General features: G+C 36.4%; 1 pseudogene; it reads left to right on the forward strand.

The window, feature by feature from the left end:
- Window positions 1–1783: 1783 nt before the first annotated feature.
- On the forward strand, window positions 1784–5223 carry LOC107574209 (CAP-Gly domain-containing linker protein 4-like; annotated as a pseudogene).
- The last annotated feature ends 4584 nt before the right edge of the window (window positions 5224–9807 follow it).

Consider the following 9807-nt stretch of genomic DNA (forward strand, 5'->3'; position numbering starts at 1 on the left):
GTTGGAGTTATATTAAAAATTTTCTTTGATCTTTCAAGCTGTTTAATGCCACTCAGCGGGTGTTGCATTGCTTCAGACCAAAAGAACTTAAATAAAAATCAAAAAGCCCATCCATCAAAAAAAGTGTCTCACACGAATCCGGGGGTTGAACAAAGGCCTTCTGTAGCGAATTGATGCGTTTTTGTAAGAAAAATATCCATATTCAATATGTAATAATCATTTGAATCTAGCTTGCGCTCACTGTTGTAAACAGAAGCAGTTCCGGGGGAATGACGTATGAGGTCAGCTTTGCGCATGCGCCGCTCAGAAGTGACGCACACGGAAACGCAGGGGAGAGATCAAAACAAAACAACGGTCAAGAATTAGAATTACAAAACGAGGATTTGTAAAGAAGAATGTCGGAGGATTTCGATGTAAGCCAAGAGGAGACTGGTTTTCCTTTGCTAAAGTAAGGAAACATTGCTTCCTTTGATCCTGTTAACAAACGTTGGTTTTCATGAGACTCACCGGTGCATGCGCAACGCTGACCTCATGCGCCATGCTCCCGGAACTGCTTCTGTGTACAACTGCTGGCGCAAGCTACATTAAAGTGATTATGTTTTGAAAGTGGATATTTTTCTTACAAAAACGCATTGATTCGCTACAGGAGGCCTTTGTTCACCCCCCGGAGCCGTGTAAGACACTTGTTTTTTTTTATGGATGGGCACTTTTTATTTAACCTCTTTTGGACTGATGCATGCAACACCCGCTGAGTGCCATTAAACAGCTTGAAAAATCAAAGACAATTTTTAACTCTGACTGGATTCGTCTGAAAGAAGAAAGTCATATACACCTAGGATGCCTCGGGGGTGAGTAAAACGCAGCCTAATTTTAATTTTTGGGTGAACTAACCCTTTAAATTGTCTGATTCGCTCGGATAACCTACAAAAGGTTACAGCTGTAATAGCAAATAATGGTACATTTAAAAAGAAGCATAACTATTAAGATATGCTGAGATGCGTTTAAGTCCCTATAAACACTTTGTTTATATTAATTTGTTATATAATTGTAAATAGTCTATAATGTGGCTTTTTTTTTTTTTTATAAGTTCTTCAGACATTTTTTGGTTGGATGGTTAATAATGCATGAATTTCAAATGGTCATATTTTAAATTGTGGACATATCAGAGTAGCATGCTGAAGTAGACCACATCCTCTTAAAAAAAGCTTCCTCAATGAATGCCGGCAGTCAAGACAATGTGCGGTGCTGGCAGTTTTTCAGGAGAGGGATAGTCTTCAACAATTACTGCAAACTCCTTTTTAAGTCTGGCACCGTTCTGGTACGGAACGACCAAGATTCACGATCCAATCAGTTCCCTTTAGACTATTTCAGTATGAAATACATCACATTATGGATGTAAAATGGGTTTCGAGTGCCATTTCATGTTGACTTCAAAGATGTTAATTTCAAAGATTTTATCTGTCCATGATTTTTTCTGTCCTAACGTGCAAAGGTTTGTGGTTTTGTTCCTGCTTACACATTTACATGTCAAATTGTTTATGACAATTTTGACAAGCATTTGTCAAAATAAACCCATGTAACTGTCACTGTTTTGAAGTGATAAATTTGTTGTTTGACAGCTAACAGAGTATACGCAAGGGTAAAATAATGTGTCTTGACAGTTTTCTGGCAGAGCATCAGTTGTAAAAGTGCAGTGGAAGAAGTAACACTGAACATTCACTTTGTTTTAACTAGCAAGATTCATGGGTCAGTGGACTGTCTGTCAGAGCTGTCCTCGTCTCGGATGAACTATTCCTTCACAGGTGAGCCATTACGGTTGTCTGCTGTCTGATTCCCTCTCCTCTGTCAAATATTTTAAGACAGAAGACAGTTTAGACATTCCTTTTTCAAATAAAACTGTAGATTTTCATATATTTGGTCACTTTTCAGTGGATGTTTGTGTTTGTTGTAATAAGGAATTCGATGCACTCTCAGCACTTCCTTAGCCATCGCCACGCAGAGAGAACCAAGCCACAAAAGTCAAGCAAGCAGGTGGGAATAATGTTCGAGATAAGTCATAATTTTCTGACCTCATTTACATGATAGTTTGTTGTGATAGTTGGCAACACCAGCAGCAGGATAGCCAGGTCTTTGGTCTTATTAGACCAAAATCTAAAGAAACCCAAATCTCAAGAATTTCGAAACAAGCACTTTCTGGTCAATTTTAATCTAAATTTAAATAAATTAAATATAAAACAGAAGTAAAACATTTTTTATAAAAAACAAACAAACTGAAACACTAACTAATATACTACTACTAATTAAAAAAACAACAAAAAAAACAAATATATATATATATATATATATATATATATATATATATATATATATATATATATATATATATATATATATTATGAGCAGAAATGTATGCATTAATTACCATTAATTAGTGATGCACCAAAATAGTCTTTTTGAGAAAATCTGAAACCAAAATTAAAGTTTTAATTTAGCCAAAACCAAAACTTAAAACAAAGTTTTTAATAAGATTTAATAATCAATTAATCAATCAAATTAGTTTAATAATCAACAATGGGGGAAGTCATGGCCTAATGGTTAGAGAGTCGGACTCATAACCCAAAGGTTGTGGGTTTGAGTCTCGTACCGGCAGGGATTGTAGGGGGGGGGAGGGAATGTACAGGACTCTCTCCAACCTTCAATACCACGACTGAGGTGCCCTTGAGCAAGGCACCGAACCCCCAATTGCTCCCCGGGCGCCGCAGTGTAAATGGCTGCCCACTGCTCCGGGTGTGTGTTCACGGTTTGTGTGTGTTCACTGCTGTGTGTGTGCACTTTGGATGGGTAAATGCAGAGCACTAATTCCGAGTATGGGTCACCATACTTGGCCACATGTCACGTCACATATTCACACTAGTTTTAATAATCAACACAAATAAAAAAAATTATATAAACATTTATATTGCACAAAATGTAGTTTTTATATAAACTATTTTTAAGGGATGTAATGCTTTTAATGGAAGCCATTTCCACCACAGAAAAAAAAAGATTTGCAATTGCAACTTTTTATCTCACATTTCGGACTTTTTTTATTTTCTTGCAATTATCTCACAGTTTATGTCTCACAGTTCGGACAACTTTTTCCAGAATTGTGAGGTATTAACTCACATATACAAGTTATAACGTTCAATTCAGGGAGGGGAAGAAAAAAAAAAATATATATAAAATTTATTTTTTTCTAACAACTTTTTTACAACAACTTTCTGACTTTATAACTAAAAATTTATTTTTAAAAAAGTCAAAATTGCAATTTTAGATTTCGCATTTCTGACTTTATTTCTCAGAACTGTAACTTCATATCACACAATTCTAACTTTATAAATCGCAATTATGAGAAAAAATATCAGAATTGTGAGCTAAAAAGTCATATTTACTTTTTTATTATTTTTATTCAGTGGCGGAAACAAGTTTCCATTGTTTTTATTCCAATTCATCATTGAAATATAAACTTTTAAACGATGACAGTAATAAAAACTGTAACTAGAAGTAAAGAGAAGATACAGTCAGTTTATGTATGCTACGTGCTGCCTCTTGAACTGAGAACTTGAACTGGCAAATAGTGCCAAAACCACATCCATTTGAATGTTATTATAAAAATAAACAGAATTTAATCAGACTATGTTTCAGAAGTAACCAAGCACAAAGCTATATAGTTTATATAGTTGCTCTACAAGTACGCATCAACTGAAAACAGCTTAGACAGCTTAAAAGATCTTGGTTTATCAAAATGAAAATTGATTAAAGGGGTCATATGATGAGATAAAAAATTTTCCTTTCTCTTTGAAGTGTTACAAGCTCTTGGTGCATAAAGAAGATCTGTAAAGTTGCAAAAACTAAAGTCTCAAATCCAAAGAGATATTCTTTATAAAAGTTAAGAGTCAACCACGCCTACCTAAAACATCTCGTTCTAACACGCCTCCACATATCTACCTCACTATGTGGGAAGATTTGCATAATGCCACCCAAATGTTCACGCAAAGAAAGAAGGCGTAGCTTTTATTCTCACTGTAGTATTGTTGCTGCCGCGACCATATCGTGAAGGCACTGTGTGTTTCGTTGTGAAAGCGAAACTACTTTGTTTGGTCTTCCAAAAGAGGACGATATCGCTTCATCATGCCAAGAGCTGATCCGTGCTGGTCGCTGAGGAAATACATCAACTTCGCACTGTGGATCGCCGAATCAGCTTTCACAGTGGACGAACAGTCCAGCCCAGGGTCATCACATGTGGTTGCCAAAAGCCCGCCGGCAGCTCCGTTCTCATGCCCACCGGCTTCGGCTCACAGTATGGTAGGGGTGTAACATTTCCATCACACGCTTGAGGTATTCGGCCAATCATAACACCCTGGATAGCTGGCCAATCACAGCACATCTTGCTTTTCAGACCGATGAGCTTTGTAAAAATCGACACGTTTCAGAAAGGCAGGGCATAGAGGAGAAACAATAATGTACAGTATGTGGGAAATAATGTGTTTTTTGAACCTTAAACCGCATAAACACATTGCATTACACCAAATACACAAAATAATGTTCTTTTTAGCAACATCATATGACCCCTTTAAGAACTAGAAATCGATATTGTCAGCCCCATCTCAGCATCCACAAAGCTAACTAGTTTACTTATCCACAGACAGTCTAAACGCCAACAGAGAGGCACTAATTGAACGTCACATTTCAGTCAGTGATTTCGGCCCTCCAAATTTTCGCATGAATGTTTGAAGTTGCCAGAATTTTGGTGCATCAGTAGTATTAATTAGTTCCTTGTATCCCATTCTCAAATTATCTTTGTCTTCTGTTGTTGCCTCTCAGGAACCGTTACAGTAATTTGCGGCGACGCTGGAGCACAGTCAGCTCTGGCTGGGGTACATCAAGGGCAAACAGCAGCGCTGGCCTAGGGCCTAACCGAGTGGGTGGCACCACCAGTTCCTCTGGCTCAGATGGCACTGTCAAACCTCCACCTGGGCATGCAGGTCTTGCTAATTAGTGCCAATGAGATGGGCACCATCCGCTACATTGGCACAGCTGACTTTGCCCCTGGCCTCTGGCTGGGCCTTGAGCTGCGAAGCACGCTACTTCAGCTGTCGACCTGGCCATGGGGTTCTGGTGCGACCCAGCAGGGTTACGTACCGCGGTATCAATGGAGCCAAGCTGGTGGATGAAAGCAGCTGAGACCAACTCACGCCGAAACAAGGGCTTCCCATCTCTCCACCCATCTGGCTTTCGGTTAATTTTGTTACCATGGGTTTGTTGTGACATTTCAGCCAACCCGAGGAGATATTTTCTTTCTAACTGCACTAATGCTCATATGCTCACAGCTGATAAACTGTTTACTTCATTTTCTAAACTAACTGAATACTATGTGGGAATGAATATTTCCATTGTAATTCTTCTTCTGAGATTATCATTTTAGCTGGAGGTTTGAATTCAGATGCTTCTGATGAAGTAAACCGTAGCAGTCTCTGAGCACTTCACATGTGGGTGAAGACAATGACTTGAATAGCAGGACTGAAGAAGTTCAGAAAATTTAATAACTTCAATAACTGTGATTATATCAGCTCCTCAAATCCCTTCTGAAGTTCTCTCAACAGAATGAAGCATCGCTTAGAGTTTGTCTTCTCTTGTCAGCAGGTGTGAGTCCCTTAAGAACATGGCACTTACATTCAGAAATTACAAGATTACATTCTTGTAATCTTTTATTTTGATGTGAGAGTGGTTACGATTAAATAATAAGCACTTTAATATTATCATAATCCAGGATCTAATCAGCTCAGAGAATCAAAACTTGATTGTACTTGATTGTTCCATAAATCATATAGCAGTTGTTTCTGCTGACAGACTTAATCAGGTTTTTGTTTCCCTTGTACTAAAGATTTACTCTTGACTGAAAGATCCCTGATAGAAGTCAGATTCATGAAGACATTCAAAGATGATACACAGACTAAACAATGAAGGCTAAATCAGGATCTGAAGATCTACGGATAATTTTCAGTTTAAACCCATATCAGAAGCACATTTGTTGATATGTGACTCCATTATAATTAACCAGTTAGTATTTTTCATGCTTTGAAGAACATACAGGCGAAGTCAGCATTTTCTATATTTATATTAGATAAGAAAAATCCTAATGAGAAGAGGTTGATTTAATAATTTTGATAATTCATTTGTTTTAGTTTTTTTCCAAAGGCAACTGTTCTTATTTAATTTTCACATTTGTTTGTGTTTAATTGAGGTTTAACGTATTGATTTGCTTGTTTTCCATTGCATTCATTTTAAAATGTATTTCTAAATTCTTAATGCAACAATGTCTAGGATGAGTTTACAGTCAGTGTAAATGCAGGAATTACAGATGAATGATTCCTCAATGATCATATCATTTTGCACTAATGAGGAAATTATGAAAAGATGTTGCGACATTTACTGGGTATCAGAAAATCCTAAAACGACATACATGAGGGTGAATAAAAAGGGTTATAAAATGAGACCATTTCCAATGGAAGTTGGAGTTTTATTGCACATTTCAGCCTGTTTCCACAGGGATGTTTTCTACTGTCTGTACATTATCTGCTTTGTGTTGAGTGTATATGTTTTTAATTTAAATGTATTTTAGCAGAAACTTAAATCTGAATTATTAAATGTAATGCACAAAGAATGTTTGTCAAATTTGTCAACCGATTACAATAAAAAAGTTCTAATATTTTATTTGTATCCATTTTTTTTCTGCCTCACTTTCACCCATCCTACATTATATCAGGATTTCATTCATAGTACACACATTCACACATACAATTTATAATGTGCATTTACACAGTTGCGAAGTTTGTTCCTCATCCAATGTAGAACCTACTCAGTATCTCATTTTGGCCACAACAAATGTGAGTTTTAGTAGACATATGAAGTCAGCTCCCATTTTCCCAAGTTCATACAGATGCAGTTCATCACTAACTGTTCTGATGCATGCTGGAAATGTTTTGTAAAGCATACAAATAATGTAACAGTTGATAGGAATTAATCAGTTACAGAAAAAAAAATAAAAGGGTAAATTTCAGAGCCATTAGACTTACGAAGTTTTTTCAGAGATTTTTATTTTTAATTTTTTGGGGGTGGTGATCTGATGCTGTGCATTTTTGGCATCTCAGAATTGAGCATCTGTTCATTTGCATGTATTTATTTAGGAATTGAATTAATTTATTGAATGATGAAACCAAACCCAAAGCTTGAAGCATTTGGTTTCGAGTTGAGATAAATTAACCAACCTGTACATGCAGTTTGTTGACTACATAGTGAACTCATGAGTCAGCATGTTCAATATATCCTGTTTGCGCACTTATATAATCAACGCAAGGTATTATTTTTGAAAATTTTGCAACAACCACTTTGAATTCGTATACATAAATTCACTTCCAATAACCACTTAATAAAGTAGAAGGTCAACCCTCCCCCTTTTTCTCCTTGGTCTACTTTACTTCTACTTTATCTTATTCAGGTCAAGAACCATCCACTAACCCTGCATGTTGAGATCATTTTAAAGCGATAAGCTGTTCACACTGAATCTGCCTGACATCACAATCATAACCAGAAAATATGAGCAGCATGATTTTGGGCCAATGAGGTTTCACGATTGGCAGTGCTACACACCATGATGCTGCATAAAAAAAAACTAGGCTCTTGGCAAAATATCGAACTGTTTGTCATGCTGTTGGGAAAATATTTGGAATTTGTAAGGGAATATCACAATGTGACTACAGGCAGCCATCTGTTCCATGTTTACTCGATGTTGTAAATTCAAGCGAATGCTCAGTGCACTGGACTGTCATATTTATGGAAAGCCTGAGATGATTTGTGACATGCTGAATTAGTATCCATTCGAAAATGGGTGGACCGTGGCCATGAAAGGACCCACATGGTCAGCATGAAAGCTTAGGTATGCCATGATATTCACACTGGCTCAAATGTTTTTAATAGGCCTAATTTATGAGAGGGACACATTCCCAAGACATTAGACAGAATGAATCAATGGGTTCCTGCTGTTGATGCCAGATTCTGTTCCTGCCATCTGCATGTCAAAGCAGAAATTAAGATTCACCAGACTATTTGTCGATGTTCAATTATCCAGTGTGGTGGTTCTGCGCCCTCTGTGACCTTGATTGATAAGAGAAAACTTGGATCAGCCCATCAGCTTTGAAGGTTTGACATACTGCGCAGTCAAAAAATGACCTTCTTCACCTCAGTGTTGGAAATAGTGTTATTTTGTTTATTTGTGATATTTCTACAGTATCAGATTGAACCAGTTATTCTCATCAAAGGCAAATCTTATGGTCCAACAAAAATGCATTTTTTTTTGCAATTATACTTACTGTTTCTGAAGACCAACAAGTTTCCCGGATTTTCTTTTATTGTTTTTTTAATACTAATCAGTATTTTAATTCAATATTTGAATGATCTAGTATCTAATCACATTTATTAAAAAGGAAATTCAAAACATGGGCACTGTAATTCTGAAGTTTGTTTACAAGAAAATAGTGAGTTAAATGAATGGACTGTTTTTTTCATAGACTATGTAGCGAATTTTAGCTCAACGACAGGAAATATGAACAATTAACCATAACTAGTTATAATTAACTATTCATATTTTAGGCATTCCCACGGTTATTAATAACATAAATCTAGCATTATATTATCATTCAGATAAATAAGTAATAGCTTGACATAAAAAGGGTAAATTTGACATTTCTTTCTTGACATACCTCTTTTGAAAAGTCATGGAAACACTATTGTGCATGTTTTCTTCTGATAGCAGTGCAAATTGCATTGCAAAAAAACAACAACATTTGCCGTGAGTCTCCTGTTCACCACAATAACGTTTACACTTGTTCTTCGACTTCTACTTCTGAGAACCCCAGGAATGCGAAAGCGGTTCATTGCACTGATGTCTGTATCAATTGCTGCTTTCAAGTGCACTTCTAAAGCTCTTCCGAGTTGGGCGTGCATTACAATTGACAGGCATCTGTTACAATGACAGCTCACATATTCATGTCAGAAAAATAGAGAATTTTATATTTTACATTTTTTATGTCATTGAAACTTCTAATGCTTATTTTCCAACGTTAACTAAAGTATTTATTTAGCAGACTGTGAAAGGTGAGTGATAAATGTTACATTTGTTTTCTTTTGTACATGCTGTACTACTGAAATACAACTCTGGAAACTGAAAAATAATTCATCAGCATTAACAACAGACTTTACCACCATGTCCATTGAACTCTGCAACTCGGTTGTACTTTAGCATTCCCAATTTCCAAATATGATTTTGCTTGGTCATTCATGTGCTTCGAACTTGCAGACTAAATACCATATTTCTGACTCCACTTGAAGGCCACATCAGTTTCAAGTATAAAATCAGATTAGATCATATGCATATAATCATATACCTTTCCTATTCCAAATTTAAAGTCCTACATTCAGTGGTCAATGTATTCTGTAGCTTATGTACAATGACTGGATTTTGTCAGTGTTAGAAAACACTCTCTGTCTTTTGATGCCGTACCCCTCCTTTCTCACTCTTTCTCTTTCCTTCTCTGAATCACCCCTCCTCTATCTGTTCTCTCTCTCTCTTGTATGGTGTTTGAATGTCTCTTACGCAATATTCAAGGTAAAGGAAGTCTATTCCTTATATGGATATGTTTTTCTGTATATGTGGCAATTTTATACAAAACACATGTTCTTGGGAAAAACATCCTGTATGGGTATGTCACC

Source organism: Sinocyclocheilus grahami, unplaced genomic scaffold (assembly GCF_001515645.1).
Source record: "Sinocyclocheilus grahami isolate Dianchi unplaced genomic scaffold, SAMN03320097.WGS_v1.1 scaffold2146.1, whole genome shotgun sequence".
Lineage (NCBI taxonomy): Eukaryota > Metazoa > Chordata > Actinopteri > Cypriniformes > Cyprinidae > Sinocyclocheilus > Sinocyclocheilus grahami.